This window comes from Crinia signifera, chromosome 1 (assembly GCF_055691185.1).
Source record: "Crinia signifera chromosome 1, ASM5569118v1, whole genome shotgun sequence".
Taxonomy (NCBI): domain Eukaryota; kingdom Metazoa; phylum Chordata; class Amphibia; order Anura; family Myobatrachidae; genus Crinia; species Crinia signifera.
In genome coordinates, this window is record NC_139217.1 from 47,423,517 (window position 1) to 47,441,369 (window position 17,853).

Below are 17,853 nucleotides of genomic sequence, written 5' to 3' on the forward strand. Positions count from 1 at the left end.
AGCTCCTACCATAGGTGACGATTTATGTTTTTTCTGGTGGGTGCTCAAGCCAAAAATATAGGGGAGTGGCTTAATGGGGAAGGGGCGTGTCCACAAAATAATACCAATTTATATTACGCAGCACAGTTGTCTCCAATAATCAAATTACGGCAGCAGTGCCAAATACATAAATGCCCCCACAGTGCAGGTACATAAATGCCACCACAGTACCTGTGCTGGCAACAAGGGAGGGTTAGTGCGGTGGGACAGTGATGGGTGGGCCGCTGCTGAGCTACTTAGTCAGTGTGTGCTGTGCGGCGCCGGCATCTGATGTCAGACACTGGCACCGCACAGCACGCACAGGCTGTCCCGCCCCGTGTCCATGTATTACTCCGCGGACAGAATACACTCTTCCCACCGTCCCGGCATACTGTTTCCCAGGTGGTGGTTTCGGCGATACGGGTGTTGCAGTCGCAAATTATCAAGTTAACATAGCAGCCCAGCAGTGGGACTCCGGCCCGTGGGTGCTCATTCATTTTTGTGGGTGCTCGGGCCCTTGAATGTTTGGCCAGGCTGCCCTGAGGTTCCTCCCTATGGAACTTATTTAGTCCCATTTTTTACAAACAGAACAAAAACCATGGCAACGGGAATTAAATGGACCTTGGGTTAATAATTCCGTACCGTCATCGGTATAAATCCCGCAACAGAACAACCATTGTTTGTCCAGGGTGTTGTCCTTCTCAGATGACCTTACCACATATGGGCCAAAGTTGGTGACTATCACTTTAAGGTGTTGGGACCCCCAGTTGCTGGAATACCTCCTATGGTTGTTGATGCTTTCTCTTCCAATGAAGGACATCATTTTGGAATATACGGGAAACGCACCTGAGCCCAGAAACAATGGATCCAGTTTCCTGTGTATACTTTAACATCTTATACACTTTGATCCTGATTCTGGTTCATTCGCAAAAGCAAGTTCTCTCTCTAATGGATAAATCCATGTGCACTGCAGGGGGGCAGAGAGATAGATTTGGGTGTTTTATTGTTTCTGTGCAGGGTAAATACTGGCTGCTTTATTTTTACAGTGCAATATATATATATATATATATATATATATATATATATATATATATATCAGTTTGAAGTACACCCCCCACCCAAATCTAATTCTCTGTGCACATTAGCCCCACCTGCAGTGCACAGGTGATCTTAACTATGCAAGGTGGTTTAGTGTTAGGCTGGGGGTTGAAGTGTTAGGTTTAGGCTGCTGGGGAGGGGGAGATAGTCTTTAGGGAGGGTGGGAGGGTAGAGGAAGACCCGTAAAAATGTAAGTAAACTTACTGGACCCATGTCAGGATCCCTGTATCGGCTGACAGGTGATGGGGATGACGGCAGTCACAATACCAATGCCAGCATCTCCACCGGCCAGTCATCTGTATGTATTTCTTGCCAGGTGGTGTGGCAAATATGGCCACGAATGAAAAAAACATCTATGGGCAAATATTTTTCAAACACAGCTCGCCAGACAGGTAGGAGGTCTCAGGGAAGTGGGGGGCACAGATCATCTTCTTGGATGACTTTCGATGAGCTAGTGGGACTAACACAAGCTGTGCCCCATCTCATTTCTTCCAGTCACAGGAACCCCCCTGAGCATGGACTCATTGGAGATGCTTTCAAGAATTTATATGCATGCTGCAGCTTTACAAACTGGCCACTGTGCAACTTTATGCAAATTAACCAACCACACCAAAAAAACTTTGTGGAAGTCCAATAAGGAATTGCTCTAAAATCACAATCATTACCTATGCACAGTACTAAATGTCATCCAATTAGCTCCAGAGAGACCTGCAATTACCAACTGTTCAAGATGCTGCTCCGCAAAGCTACATACACTCAAGGACTGGTAAGCTGCATGACACCCTGCCCTGGAAAGCTACACTCCATCCAACCATAGAAAAAAGGGGGGTGCGATTACACCCCCTAACCAGTGTGTATAACAGTGAGTACTGCTTTACCCATTTGTATTGACGGTGGTCACAGAATATGAAATATACAAGATTTAGCCAAAACCAAATTGTCGACCATATGTGTTGACCATTGTCATTTACTATTAAATAAATGCAAATTGCACATGTAATTTCTAGCTAATAGGTGTAGATTAGTCCATTCCTATTATCCTTTTGCCTCTCTAGTCAAGCATATGGCACATAACACCACAGTGGGTACAGAAGACATTGTGTAGGATGATGAAATTAGCGCTTCATGCATGTGAAGAACTGGTTTTGTCTTCTAAAAAAGATCAACAGTTTAATCCCATGGCAATAAATAAAAAATCGGAATAAATCCTTGTACATTAGGGAGATTGTTTCAGCGCTTTCCCCCGAAAACGGAAACCCTAGTTGATATCGGGGCTGCCATCAGAAATTGAAGAACCCACAAATGACAATTTAGGCGTCCCTCTCTTGTGTGGGATGGATGAAATTTCACATATGGAGCCAGCCGTGAACTAATCGGAGCTCGTGGACTGGACAGACAATCATGAGCCGCCACTGTGTAGTGACCGCCTCTATACTAGAAATGCCATCGGTGCTGTGTCTGCCTTGCTGCCACTCGGTGCTCCAGCTGCAATCAGTTGGTGGAACCAATCAACACCCAGTGGCGTAACAATAGTGCCGCAGACCCCGCAATGGCAGGGAGGCGCTGACTGTGGGCGCCGGGGATATTGTTACGCTGTCTCCTGCCGCCGCATTTGCTCTGCCCGGGAGTCGGGACACACAGATTTACTAGCCTGCATCCCGGCACTTCTCCTGGCTGGCTCCTTATGAATAATGTCCCTCACCAAATGGCCGCCCCCTTACAACAGACAGTTTTTGAGGATGCTAGAGGAGGCGCCGGTGCCAACATTTTCCCGGGGTGGGGCGCATATTTTGGTTTAATGCCACTGTCAGCACCGCTGCCAGCCGGACAACCTCTCTGTTCGTCAGGTCCTGAAGTACCACCCCGATGGTGGTCCTGGTTGATATTATTGATTAACAATCTTTGACACTGTTTAATAGTGTGAATATTTTTTTGTGGACTATAACACTTGTATATGAGTCATTTGCAATGTGCAGAATTTTTTTTTTCTTGAGTATAGTGCAGGGTCTTTAATTCCTGCATTCCTTCATAATGAGCAAAACAATATGCCATCTGCCTCCTGTGATTTCTATATAGGATGAGCTTTCCGTATTGATCGCCCATTTGTTTGGCCAAATCCACTGGATGCTTATATACACCGCAGCATCCGTCTAATTTATTTTTGAAGTAGACCAGCTTCAATGCTGCCGTTTATCTCTCCGAAGCTTAAACAAAGCTGTCATGCATTATAATGTTTTTAAGTGGTAACCGGCTCTCTGGAAATTAATTAACTCAGTCAAAGAGGGTTAAATGTTAAGAGGAAAAAAAAAAAGATTATGAAAAGGATACCCAGCGCCTCGCACACAATGGCCAGCGCTCGCAGAGAAAGATTTAACAGCCCATGGGAATTCAGGTTACGATAGTAATGAGTTTAATTGCTGTTAATGCTCCACCAGCCTCTTTCATTATTAAATTAATATTATCACACGTGAATTATAATTACAAGCTTAAATTACCTTTTTTTTTTTTGTCCGGCTCTCAGAGGACCTATTAAAATGTTTGTTTGTGGCAAAACGGTCTGCAACTTAGTAGCTGTAATGCAAACGTTCTGCGCACACCCCTGGGACTGAGATCACAGTGTCGCTATAAGCCTCCAGCATCAGGTCATCAAAATCATTTGTCTGATACTCCTAGTTCTGGTACAGGTTATAAGGGCCTAGCTAAAATTAAGACCCATTGGAACCTCATTAGCTCGGTATCCCATTCACTGAGGGTTGCTGCGGTGGGGGGGTTGGGGGGTCAGTGTAGGCCATACTTTTTCTTAAGGACCTCCGCACCACAGCAGAGAGAGAGGAAACGCCCCCAGTTCCAATATAATGACAGGATCAATGGGTGAAGTGACGTCCGTTTTATCAAAAGCGACCACTCTATCACTGTTCACCGGTTTTAAGTAGAAGGCAAAACACAGTATTGAAAGAACCCAATATGGGTGATAATATAATATCTTTACTAGTATATTGAACAATGGCTGTTGCCGCTAAGAAAAAAATGATCTTCTTCATTTTCCGCACCCTACAATATGACCCAATCCAGGTGGGACAGAATGCTGTATTCTTTAACATCATTGCCAGCGGCAATTTAACTACCACTGCAGCAATACCATATGGGACTTAATGGCAGTTGGTGTTTCTTCCATTATTACATTTGGTCGCTGACCATCGAATGATGTGGGTGTTACCCCAAAGGCTGTGAATGGATGTTTATGTAAAAAATCCATTCGCAGCCATTGCGAACGTACGCGCCTTGCAAATGGTGGGCCGGCGTACCACCATTCGCAAGGCGGGGTTAGGTTGAATCGCAAGCCGTAATCCGTAATGTACAAACGATCCCAGGCGGCAGCAATCTCCATAAAATGTCACCAATCACAGATCTGTAGAATGGGGCTGGGCTAAAATAATGTGAATCTTATAGGATCTCATCATGTTAGCTCCACCCCCTCCATACAGAACTGCGATTGGTGGTATTATCTCATCACCCTGCCCTCTTCACAAGGAAGAGATTGAGATGCAGGAGATCCACCTACTCTTCCGGAGGTCCAGGGTACTTACTGTTATTGACTGAGTGGGATGCAATCCCGAAATTCATGTAAATAGTCAATGATTGTCCACTGCACATTGCATCAAAGTCGTGAAAAAGTTGCACAGTTGCATCAAATGTGTACATAAAATGTTGCCGTATTGGTTGAGATGCACGGACTTCTGTCATCATGTTCCTGGATACTGCGTAATGGGGGTCATTCTGGTTGACCCGCAATGCTGCAAAATTCGCAGCTTTGCGGGTCATCTAAACACTGCCCGCATGAAGGTCTGCCCACCGGGATGCAGTTACAATTCCGGCGGTCGGGATCCCGGCGTTCAGAATCCCGACGCCGGAATCCCGACCGCCGAAATGCCGACACATTCTCCCTCCGTGGGTGTCCACAACACCCCTGGAGGGAGAATAAATGAGTGTGCCGAGCGTAGCGAGGCACCGGGCCCGCTGCGTGGCGAGCGCAGCGAGCCCGCAAGGGGGGGGGGGGGGGGCGATCCACGTCCCCCCCTTGTCGGCATTTCGGCTGTCGGGATTCTGAACGCCGGGATCCCGACCGCTGGGATTCAATACTGAATCCCTGCCCACCCCCACGCTGGGCATTCCCATGGGTGCGACCACAGCTCCTCACCCCACGCCCCCCCCACCCACTGCTGTGTGCGAGCGGCTGGCAAATAATCAGTTCGGCTGCACATGCGTATAAATGTTTGCAATGGTGCAGGGGAGTGCGGGAACCTGAATGAGGTTAATGTGTGTATTATTGCGTTAGCAAATTGAGCTATTTATAACTACACCTTTACCCCGGTACTGATGAGTTCCTGATCGCACAGAAAAGACAAAATAGCAAAGCTACAACCGTATCTTTATTTTACACAATGCACAATGTACTCTAACTATATACACTATATGCAGATTCAGTTCCCTCCAGTGGTTGCTCCAGAGAGGGGGCAGCAGCACAGTTCCAAATTCAAATAGGGGAGCCACACCAACTGCCATTCCAAACTGACTCACTGGCAGTGGGTGTGGCTCCCTTATTTGAATTTTGAACTCTGCTGCTGCGGGCGGTGATTGTGAAGAGCTGCATCTATTTCGACGCATCCAATATGGCCGCATCTGCTGTCAAGCCGGAATCAGCGTCTAGATATGCCAGCAAAGAAGGGAAGGCGTTTCCCATTAAACAGTAGTCTCTTGGCACCTACAAGGGTAACCTCTGCATGTGAAAATCAGAAGTGGGCCTATGTAGAGTTCCCTTATGCACACACGATGAACCCCTATACATGGGTTTATACGCGGCAGTCCGTCACCTGCTAATAGAGCAGGGGGATTGTACAGATTGTAAGTGCACAACGCCAGATAATGTGCATTCTGCATAAAACGTCGCTTAGTGTTTATCCCGCGCGCACAGAGAGAATCAATTAACACTATCAATGGCAACATCTCCTCTGTAAGCACAAAATAAGCAGCAGTGCTAATCTTAATTAGAAAATGAGAAACAAAGAGAATTTCCTTAAAGATCCCCATTATGGGATAGCAGATAAACCCAATTTGAACAGCCCCCGGAGGGATCTTTGTTGGACAGGCCAAGGTGACGGTGCGCTAGAGGACAACGTGCTGCGCCACCACAAAGACCTCTCTCCCAGCACTCCCGATCTCTGTAGGTCTTCAATAAAACCTTCAAGGGGAAACGCACCCCCGGGCCTGCTCAAAATCTCTTAATCCATATTCTCTGCGCAATGGCACAAAATACAAAAAAAAAACAGCAGAAGGCGAATGTTGTACAAGAAAACCCCTCTCTCCCTCTGTGCCTTCCATTTATTTCCCTTTGAAACATGTAGGGGGTGGGGGTCCGGAGCTGCCCAGAGCACTGCAGACGGTTTAACGATTTCAAATGAGCTCTGACTGTGGTGAAAATCTGACAATTACACATCAGGATGGCAGATGATGGCTAAAATTACCAGAAATCAATATTCTCACCGGGTGTCCCGGACTGATAAGGCTCGCCAAGACAATGTTGACTATTAAAGTCGACAGCTTGAGATATTACACTATTAGTTATGCTATTTTTAATAATCTATAATATTTGGGCTATAATTAATTAATTATACGGGTCAGATAGTATCTAAGGCTGGAATGAGGTCTGAAGGGTCTATTAAGGCTGGTAATGAGAAAGGAGAAATCTAATCTAAAGGCTAAAATCCATGAAACACGGGTGACTTTAGATACATATATCCGCAGTAACTTAGGCAGTTTGTTTATTTACATATACCGTATATATATATATATATATATATATATATATATATACATATATAACCTCTCCCCCCCCCCCAATTTTTTTTATATATTGATATATAAATGTGTGCTATCTTTACTTTGCTTTACTGCTGTTTATTTATGTTTTTTATTTGTTTGTTTTTTTATTGGTGTTTTACGTGCATTCCGGTGGTGTTGTTGATGTGTGGTACTTACTACTGGTACCCGCTCTGCTGCAACTCCAGCACCGTTTAAAAAAAATATATATTTCTATAGTAACCATCCAGGTGTGTTGTCATTATAATGAGCACCCTTCCCGAGCACTGATTTGTATGTGGGTCATGTTAGAAGATATTTATTGTGAGTCTTGTACATGTCTTGTTTGTACCCTGATGACAAAAAAAAAAAATATTTCGAAACATTGGCATTCATCTGCCTATTCATCACCCTAGTGCCTCTGACTATGGAGTATTGTTGGACCTCTGGCTAAGGTACCCATAGAGCGCACCGGGAATAACTGTCTTTTCAATATAGTTTCAAGATTTTGATTTGGGGAGGCACTGACCACCATTCAGTATAGACGGTATATATTTATTTGGTACTTGTGTATTATCACGGCGCCCACTACGCTATTTGCGTAGAGGGCTATTCACGGTAGTGAAATCGCATCGCATGCCATATTGTATGGCATGCGATGCGATTTTCCTATCTAATGTATTCACTACCCTGTGCCAGTGAATCCATTAAAAAGAAAGGATGCGATAAAAAATCGCATTGCATCGCATGCCATTATTGTATGCGATGCGATGAGATATCGGCTCTGATGGAACCTGGAATAATGGCATTTAATGGTAAAATGACATATAATGTAATTTATTTTGGACCCCCCCCCCACTATCCACGTGATCCCAAAGCGTGGCGAGTGCAGCGAGTCCCGCGAGGGGTGGTGGTACGCGTCCGACCAACCTTTTCATAACCCCACTATCCACGTCGGCGTGGAGTTGCTTTTATATAGTGTGGCGAGCACAGCGAGCCACCGAGCCCGAAGCGTAGCGAGCATAGCGAGCCCCGCGAGGGGACGCGTAATACAAGTAACATAATATGCGTCCCTTCGGGCTCGGTGGCTCGCTGCGCTCGCCACACTATATAAAATCAACTCCACGCCGGCGTGGATAGTGGGGGTACAAAAAGATCGGTCGGACGCGTATCGCCACCGCTTGCCACTCTTCAGGATCATGTCGATACTGGGGGGGGCCTTAATAAATTACATTATATGTCATTTAATGCTATAGTACATTATAAGCATCAAAATCGCATCGCATGCCATACCATAACGGCATGCAATGCGATGCGATTTCACTACGTTTGCGTACACAAGTACCATTTATTTCAATTGGCTTATTTTATTGTAGCTTTTTATGTATACTGAAATCCAGAAAATAAAATATTACAATTTATTAAAATTAATATAAAAAGCAATATGTTACACGATTCATTTAAAATCATCATCACATATATTACACCATAATCATACAAAACCCTTGAACCCTAGCATAGGGATACCCTTTCATAGGTAAGTTTTTGCTTCAAAAATGGATCCACCAAGAAGATACTGGATCTAAATTTCCTACGCATTTCGTCTTGAAAATACTTCTTATGGGGCTCTTTGAGTCTGTTTTAAATTGAGTAGTAGTAGTACGTTTATTTATAAGGCACCGCAAAGTGTCCGCAGCGCCGTACATAGCAAACAAAAAACAAATTACAAGGTAACGTACAGGGTGTGTTGAAAAATACAGTATGAATAGGGGTATAGCTGGTAGAACTAAAATCAGCATCAGTTCAGAAGTAGGTGTCAAAATTGTCGAGGAGACTGAAGATGAAGTAGAGGAAGGGAAGAACAGGACACGAGCACAGGTTAGGTAAAGAGGTAGGGTGAGTATGTGAGGAAGGAGGGCCCTACTCCTAAGAGTTAACAGACTAAAAATAGGTGGGTGGACGAACGAAAAACAATAGGATAAGTAGGAACGGAGGGGAACGGAGGCAGGATAGGAGGATCAAAAGAGGTTAGGAGGAGGGATAGGCTAGTCGAAAAAAGTGAGCAACTTTGAAGATATGGGGGCAGATGTATTAAGCCTTAACAAGAGATAAATGCAAGTGTGATAAGGAGAGATAAACGTCCAGCCAATCACCTGCCAACTGCCATGTTACAGGCTGTGTTTGAAAAAAGTCAGTAAGGAGCTGATTGGCTGGACGTTTATCTCTCCTTATCACACTTGAATTTATCTCTTCCCCTGTGTTTATTTAGATCAATTTCCACATAGAGGTAGTTGGTAATGTGCCTTTACAGATTCTTTTAGGTTTCTCAACCCTTAACTGTACCCAAATTACTCCATTTATTTGCCACCTATAACTAGCTGTCCTCTATATGTCCAGTTTATTGTAGGGTATAAGATCCAGTACCTGCATGGTGGATCGATTTTTGAAGCAAAAACTCACCTATTACAGAGTATCAAAATAGAAGGTATGTCTAAAGGTATGTACACACGGTTCGATTCTGTCTCATGTCAGATTTTGACTATCCGATTTTTACTAAATGCACTTTAGTTGTGCTTTAGATTAAGACTATCTTGCAATTTTCCCTTCTGACTAACTTTCCATCTGATAACAATGAGGTTAAAGGTCAATTATCAGGTGTCATTTGAAATCAGAAATTGGGTTGTGGCTAACAAATGACAGCGACCAATAACATTCACGTATTGGCGTCAGGTGTCCACATCAACCATAAAAAAAAAAAAAGTTCAACAAAAAGTTAACCGAGTTCTGGAAAAGCAAATAATAAAGAGTTCATTTATAAGTGAAGTTAAACTTTAAAATAGATGGGAGATTTGGTACTTACTAATGTAATGTGTTTAATCCCTGAGGGATCTTATTCTTCCTAGGCTGATCCGTGTCATCCGATTCAGCGGAATAGTTACAATGAAGAGGGACCTAGGACCATGTCAGGCATGACTGAGTCTTATGCTTTGGGGGGAACGGAGAGAGGAAGCTGAAGGATGGAGCTCGATAAACACTCTTTTTATTGCTGATAGAAAAAATAAAACAGCTGTAAGGAGAACCTGTTTTTTTTTTTTTTTTACATTTTATTGTAGCACTGAATTCAGCTCAGTTCATTTGAGCTCCTGTCAGGTTAGTGAAAAATACAGGCCACCGAAAGTGTGTACACAGCAGCTGACTCGTCCCATCTTTCATGAGAAATAACTTCCAACCGGTGACTGTGTTTCCAATCTTAGCCCGCAGGACCGCGCTGGGTATAAAAATGTGATTATTATTAATATCCTCCTTTCACAGGGTTCCGTCCGGATGCTTCATTTGAAAGGAAACAGGGGGTTTGTCAGGTGCTTAGGTTTCGGCCTTGGTGATACCAGAACGTGAACATCATTAGAGAAAGGTTAGTGCTACCCCATAGAACCACCGCACTTTTTTTTTTAGTTAAATCATTGAGCCGCAGCAAGTAGTGCCAACTGACAGTCAGGGCACTGGTGCAAAAAGAGCCCAGTTTCCCCCTTTCAGTTCCAAATTTTTGGATCAACTACATATGAAAATGTTTTTTTCAAATGTAGTATTTCTTGGGGCCATTTCTTTTTTTTGGGACAGGTGTTTTCCCAGTGGCTGTTGCAGTTGTTCCCAGTTGCGTTATAAATAACCAGTAAATGGAAATAATGCATCCAGTGGCAGTTGCAGAGCTGGGATTGCAGAACAGTCCAAAATTCAAATAGTAGAGCCACATCAACTGCCACCTCAGACATTGCCACACATTATCGGCTACTTTATTTGTAATTTTGGTCTGTGCTACAGCCCCCCCCCCCCCCACTGCAACTGCCACTGACTTGATCTATGTTCTCTTGGGCTGTGGTACAAAATGTTGGCATTTGGAATATTGACAAAGATGATATGTCAACATACGGGGCAGGATGTAATGACACCTGAGTTCGGCGGCAGTGCAAAACCATGCCTTGTCAGTGATTGTCCCTTTAAATTTTTTTCCAAGTTTAGCCAGCGAACTTAGGTGTCATTACATCTGGCCCCTGATGCGTATTAACATGGGGATAATGTTGTCATTGTGCATCCCTACACTCTGGTGTTGAGATTCTGAATATCTAAAAAATGACTGCATCCAGTTCTCTTTTCACACACGACTTGTAGATATTTCTAGGTTGGTGTGAACACCGCAGTGGCACTTGGAGGTGAGAGTCACAGGGGCAATGGACTGCAGACTTTTACTGACAAGATACGTGCACAATTTGATGAAGTTCGTCAATATATATTATTATTATTATATATATTATTATCTTTTTATTTTATTCTCCATTAAGAGGCCAGCACTCAATGAACAGCAAAATATTGAGGTTTTTAGTTCAATGACCGATCATGGCCGTTCAGTGTTCATTTTGTATGTTTTAACAGCATACCTCCCACCATGACTTATTCCAGGAGAGACGAACTGCTCTGGTCCAGGCCTTCCATGCCATTGGCAGTTGCAGATGTAGAGCTGAGGCACAATCCCTCCTGGAATGGGTCATGTTGAGAGGTATGTAAACAGTGATTGTATGGGTTTCCTCTGGGTGCTCTCACATTGGTAAGTTAATTGCGGTACTCTTTACCTAGAACGGCGCCCATCGCGGGCATCGCATGTACATCGCATGCCATTATAATGGCATGTGATGCGACCGATGCGATGCCCGCGATTTTACATAGAAATGCATGTTAAAATGTAAATAGCGTCAGGTCGCATTGCATGCGGCCAAAAAACAGCATGCGATGCGACCGACGCGATTACCGCGATTTTACATAGGAAACAATGTTAAATGGCCCACAGACCCTAAATAACCACCCTGAAGTGTGAAATGGCCCCCCCAATTGTTAACGCCACCCCACGATCAACGTCAACCCGAAGCATGGCGAGCGCAGCGGTACGCGTCCTCCAACCTTTTCATACCCCCACTATCCACGTCGGCGTGGAGTTGAGAATAGAAAGTGTGGCGAGCGCAGCGAGCCACTGAGCCCGAAGCGTGGCGAGCGCAGCGAGCCCCACGCGGGGACGCGGATACCTGTGAAGCCCGCGAGGGGACGCGGATACCTGTGAAGGTATCCGCTTCCGCTCGCCACGCTTCGGGCTCGGTGGCTCGCTGCGCTCGCCACACTTTCTATTCTCAACTCCACGCCGACGTGGATAGTGGGGGTATGAAAAGGTCGGAGGACGCGTACCGCCGCCCCTCGCGGGCTCGCTGCGCTCGCCACGCTTCGGGTTGACGTTGATCGTGGGGTGGCGTTAACAATTGGGGGGGCCATTTCACACTTCAGGGTGGCTTTTTGGGGTCTGTGGGCCATTTAACATTGTTCCCTATATAAAATCGGGTCAATTGGGCCATTTAACATTGTTTCCTATGTAAAATCGCGGTAATCGCGTCGGTCGCATCGCATGTGATTTTTTGGTCGCATGCGATGCGACCAACACGATTTTTTACCTTGCGATGCCTAAGATCAAAATCGTGGGCGCTGTTCTAGGTAAAGAGTACCTTAATTGCTAACAAATAAATTAACTCTAGTATGCGTGTGTCTATGTGGTAGGAGATTCCACACCGTTTTTGTTGGCACCCCCACGAATCGCCGGGCGTCCAACCCGGAACAGCCCCCTGCCTGTCAATCAATCGAGCGCCACGGCGAAGAAAAAATTTGCTGAAGGCTCTCGATGCGGGGGTCCGCACATGCCCAGGCGCAGACCCCTACCATCAACGAACAGGGCTGAATCAGTCCTAAGTCTGCAGAAGCTCTTATTCCAACACTGAGGACAGAGCAGGCTTTTCGTCCCTGTAATACCGCTCATCATTCATTTGTAAAGAAAACCTTTAATTTGTAACATAAAATGGCGTTAAACCATAAATGCGGTATAATAAGAAAACACTATTCTGGAGCATTAAAATAACACTGATCTATCCTACAAAAAATAAAGACTAAAAGAAAGTAAAATGACATTTCTGTGCCACTCGTCTGCGGCAAACACTCACATGCATGTAAAGAGCCATTATTAATTAAGTCTGCCTCCATTATGGGCCTAATGAACAATTAACACAAACATAATTACTGCACGTTGACATTTAACTCGTAACATTGTTTTAATAATTTTCTAAAATTGCTCTCAGATGCATTCTGTCATACTTAAATAATGGCAGCACTTTGTCATGTAAATTAAGTGACATTTGCATTGGGTTTTTTTTACACAATCCTACAGGATAGCGCTGGGAATATATACAGTAAAGGGCCATGTGTCTGAGCAGTTGTGTAGAATAGAAAACTAGAATAGAAGGTCCAGATTGGGTAACATCATTTGTACCATAACGTTTTCTCTTGATCATGATTGTTTTAGTAAAGCGGTCTGTCGGGCAGAGAGACAAGAGAGAGCAGTGGGCAGCCCGGCACTATTTGGAGCAGATGCGCAGCTATTTGAAATCTCACGCAGACTCCCGAGCCAATCGGAGCTCGTGGTCCGGCAGCCAATCAGGAGTGGCAGTGGTGGCTCCTGATTGGGTGCTAGAATACGTGTTCCGATTGGCCCGTGAGCAGGCGCGAGATTTCTAATAGACAAGCTGCTCTGAATACCGCCGGGTATCAGAGCTGCCCACTCTGATCTCTACTTGGCTGTCACCACTCTCTGTCCAGCCGGCAATGTATGTAACTCTTCTGTGGCAACAAGCATGAAATACTCCTTGGAAAAGAGCATTTAAGTCCTCCTTGGCAATGAGCATGTAACCCCCTTTGGCATCGAGCATGTAATCCCTTTAGACAACGAGCATGCACTCCCTCATGGCAATGAGCATGTAATCCCCCGTGGCAACAAGCATGTAATCTCCCGTGCCATCGAGCATAAAAGCCCTTGGCATTGAGCATGAAACCCCCTGAGCATTGAAATATGGGTGACAGCAAGAGGGTGACAGGGGTCGCAGTGGGCCAGTCCTCAGGGGCCCCGATGCATTGCACCTGCTGCACCAATGGTAGTTCCTCCTCTGATCTGAACAATTACAGTGATGATGTGTTGCAATTTAATACATTCAAAACTCACTTTATTTCCTGGTGTCTACCTTGTTTTAGGGATTTGAAGTGATGACATCAGAACTCAATCATCATAAGTAATGACATCACAATTGAATCTGTATACAGATATTATTTACAGAAGTTTTTTTTAGAAATGCTGCAGCATTGACGCCGCCAGGTGTATCGCTCCCGCACCGCTGCCTCAGTTCCACGTACTCCGGTGTTCCATTCGAATATCAGATCTTATTGCTCTTTACAGAAGACACGAAGAAGGGATATTCCTCACTTTAAATGAGATTCAATCTTTTTTAAGGGAGCCAATTACACTAGTAGGTTGTTAAAACATATTTATGAGAAGCACCTTAATACACCACAAAGTGCCGCAACCTCTTCTAAGACAAAATAAATGCCACAATGTTTTCTAACATCTAATTGCAAACATGACCTGGCAGAGAAGATGTGAAGCCCGTGAGAAATGCTTATGGGCGTACAGAGTGCTGAGACTAGACGCTGCGGGCAGATCCGTAGCAAGCTCAAGATTCCGGGCAAACGTATTACTGTATGTGGATGGACTCTTTCTCCAAGGTCACGTCAAGTCCTTCCTTCGTTCCGTCTCATCATTTTCATAAACAGCCTACAACGTCCTAGATAGATCTGATCACGCTGCAATATTTTATAGTAAGATTTTATCACCCAGCAATTTCCTATGGGGAGATTTTATCACACAAGGTGTAAAATGTTCATTTGCTGGCATATTGTGCAAAAATTAGTATGGGTGCAGCTACTGTGATAGAGCGCGCTGGGGAGATAATGTTCTCCGTGCCCCAGTATTCAGCGCTCATTCAGAACTGTAGTCAAGGGGGAAGGGAAGGGTAAACGTTACAATACTATATGCATTAAACTTTAATGATTTTTCATGCACCATGAATGTTTGCAGACATATTTCAGTCTCATTTCTTTAAGGTAATAACTGAGGTAGGAATCTAATAAACACCGTCATCCTGATTCATAGCTGTACGATAATGCATTAGCAGCTGCGTTTCCAGATGCAGACACTTTGCCAAAATATGCAAATGTCTCAGCCGGCAGGATTTGCATTGAGGGGCTCTCTGACAACTCAATGTGATTGCATATCTTTCGATTATCGGCCTTGGGCCGCTTAGTGTCATGGTGCAGCCACTTAGGCCAACAGAATACTAGCTTGTATAAAAAGGGACATGGACACTGGGGACCACACTGTAATTATGCCACTTTACTGTTACGGGCGACACCAGGTGGTACTACAGTAGGTGGCACTATTGATCTTGCCTGGCAGTCTCCTGCATGCTAAAATGTCTCCTTTAACAGACACTGTTCCCTTATCGGATTAGGACCACCAGGTACTGCGGTGGCGCCAAGACTTACTAGGGGACAAGACTGCTACAGGAGGCTGGGCAAAGCAAGTACAGAATTGGAGTCAGGCTGCGACACAAAGGAAGGGTCAGACAGACGACAAGACAAACAAGGAACAAGAATGCAGTAATGTGTGAGACTAGCGTCACTTTACTGCAGATGTTAGCACAAGTACAAGGCAGTGGATCGCAATGGCCGAGGTGGAGTGTAATGGTTGCTGATAGTGTGTGTCTAAGTGCAGTATTGAGGACCTACAACCAATTGATATTGGTTGGGTGCTTCGGCACTCCACAGAGGGGGAGGAGGGGGGTCAGTGATGAGGGTGAGAAGGCAGTGCTGCCCTGGTCAGTGATGCCGAATATTATGCAAAACAAGAGGGTGTGCTATCACTGGACATAAATTGACATAAGGAACAGAAGAAAGAGAGTATGTCACTGTGTGATGCACCTGGAGATCAAGTTTATTAAAATTTAACTTTTATTGTTATTATTAAAAAATAGCGAAGTATTGACACACAATAAACAAATTGACACAAATGAAACACAAATGTGGTTTAAAAAGGATAATATACCCCAACTTAGTGTGAGCCCAATGTTTCTCCCCACCGATGGATATTAAAAAAATCAGGGTCAGAGTCCACTTAATTAATTAATATGCCTGGTGGCTGTATTTGGGAGACTGACTGTTAGTTTCCAATATGTTGCAGGTGCACTAAACTATGCACTGCTGTGATTAAATAATCATTCAGATGCCCCGCAAGAACTCAGAGTGGGGTGCAATACATGTGTACACATTATTGGAGAGACTGAGTATTTGTATCCAATCTGGTGCAATTGCATTCAGTCTCACATTGAAGCAGTTAAATTAACCATACGTGCCCCGTATGAATTTATAAATCGGGTACAATTGCTAGTGATTATCAATAATGTGACCCACATGAGACACAGCGGTGGGTCCCGGGTTCGTCGCAGCCTCACTGGTGTCCCTCAGTGTGTAGTCAGTCCGTACTGAGGGACTCTGACCCTGATTTTTTAAATATCCATCGGTGGGGAGAAACATTGGTCTCACACTAAGTTGGGGTATATTATCCTTTTTAAACCACATTTGTGTTTCATGTGTGTCAATTTGTTTATTGTGTGTCCATACTTCGCTATTTTTTAGTAATAACAATAAAAGTTACATTTTAATAAACTTGATCTCCAGGTGCATCACACAGTGACATACTGGGGAAATTTACTAAGGTAAAATCGTATACAAAATTTGTATTTGTACAGCAAAATACGATTTTTTTATGCGTATTTGTATTTTCAGGATTTACTATCCTGAAAATACGGTGATGTGTATTCGTATTCATGGTGTATACATGGCGTATTCGTATTTTTGAATACGAATACGAGAGAATATGACATCGATAGAATACGCCTAGTTTTAACATGAAACAACATACTTTAATCATTTACTAACAATTCGTATTTGTAAAAAATACAAATATGAATCGAAAACGCATACGAATCGTAAAAAAATACACAAAAAAAATACAACTTGATTTGGAAGTGTATTTCACATCTTAGACTTGTACACATGAGGAAAAAAATCAGAAAATACCCCCCAGCTGATCAAAATCACAAATGTGTGACTTATAAAAGGCCACTAAGCACACATACACACTTTTAAAATGATTTATTTTTTTTTTTTTAATTTTTTTACACTGCAGCCTGCACGGATCTGACTGATCCATGCAGGCTAAAACCAATATGAATTTATATTTTAAAATACAAATGTGTATTTTAACATACATACGGTATTTGTATTTAAAAATACGAATTTGTATTTAAAAATACAAATTTGTATTTAAAATATGAATTATAATCAGAAAAAATACGAATCAATACGCCATCGGATAATACGAATCAGTTAAATACGACTGATTAGTAAATTATCCTCCGGAATACGAATGAAAATACGACTACACTAGTCGTATTCATTCGTATTCATTTGTATTAAGAATACGAATACGAAATACGTATTTGTATTCTTAGTAAATTTCCCCCACTCTCTTTCTTCTGTTCCAAATGCCTAAAGCTGCCTAGTAGTGGCGCCGGCCCTGGTTAGAACTCATCTAGAATGTGTAGTGCAATTCTGGGCCCCACACTACACATAGGACATTATACAACTGGAAAGAAATCCAGAGAAGGGAGACCAACTTAATAAAAGGGATGCAGTCTTTAAGTTACACCGTCCAGTTTGCCAAATTAGGAATGTTTACGCTGGAAAAGAGACGTTTAATAGGAGACATACTTAACATGTAGAAATATATCAGGGGGCAATATAATGAACTATCAGGCAACCTCTTTGCTTTGAGGTCAAAGACGAGGACATGTGGGCATGAGGTCAGTCTAAAGGAGAGAAGGCTTATTAATGTCAGGGCACTAAAGG